The sequence below is a fragment of the Monopterus albus genome, unplaced genomic scaffold, assembly GCF_001952655.1.
Source record: "Monopterus albus unplaced genomic scaffold, M_albus_1.0 scaffold2.1, whole genome shotgun sequence".
NCBI classification, from domain to species: Eukaryota; Metazoa; Chordata; class Actinopteri; order Synbranchiformes; family Synbranchidae; genus Monopterus; species Monopterus albus.
Window position 1 is genome coordinate 1,824,829 of NW_018127882.1, and position 785 is coordinate 1,825,613.

Below are 785 nucleotides of genomic sequence, written 5' to 3' on the forward strand. Positions count from 1 at the left end.
TCATCTGCTTATCCCTTTTCCTACTTACACACAGACACAAACAGGCTTCAACTGTGAGTGTAAAAGTCAGAAAAGCAGTAGTTATGTAGGCCTACAATATTAAGTTTTCTTTAAAAGAGTATCAATTAAAGCTCTACTGAACAGAATCAACATGTCGGGGGCTCCTGATCATCACCCATCACTCGGCTGTGACTGTCCCTTTAAGAAAATGCACTTGCAGCCATTTTCTGCTCTTTGTGTGGGGTGGTTTAGCACTAGGTAGGTACTGAGCGAAACTGGAGCATCAGTCGGCACAGAAGGCAAGAAAAAAATCCCCAGAACCACTGGATCGCCGTCGCAGACCGCGACACTGTCCGCCAGTCTTTGTGTATCACCGGACAGACATGCAATTTACAGGTACGTGGCGAGGGTAGCGGCGGATGGAGCCGCAGCGCTGAAGATGAAGGGGGCTGGTGATGTGCGCTGGTTAGTGATGATGGCTGGAGGATGGAGAGCTGCTTTTCCCCACTCCTCTTACCGTGCGGCTTTCCCGTTACTTATCAGTCCGTGCACACGCATAGCAGATAACAGGTTGATCCCTATGTCATCGCAGTAACGTTGCGTGAAGCGGCGGACTGGGCGTCCCGATTTTCGCGGATTAATCTTACACATGAATGGGATCCCCGTTAGCTTACAACGGCACCGTAGCTCCCACTGAGATGGGTGGGGTGAGGAGAGGGTTCCCATGTAGCGAGTGCACTGATGAGTGATGGATCGCCTAAAGGACCTGATAGAAGTCCTGGTTG

The 785-nt window shown here is 50.6% G+C and overlaps 1 protein-coding gene across 3 annotated transcripts in view; it reads left to right on the forward strand.

Moving 5' to 3' along the window:
* cyfip2 (cytoplasmic FMR1 interacting protein 2) overlaps positions 1-785 on the forward strand; it is a 22,437-nt gene continuing 21,652 nt past the window's right edge. For 2 of the 3 annotated variants that reach the window (XM_020593584.1, XM_020593600.1), the window contains exon 1: positions 3-396. The gene's annotated coding sequence lies outside the window, so the exon portion shown is untranslated. Of the gene's footprint in view, positions 397-785 lie in introns of all 3 variants that reach the window. The other variant, XM_020593606.1, reaches the window with a different exon arrangement.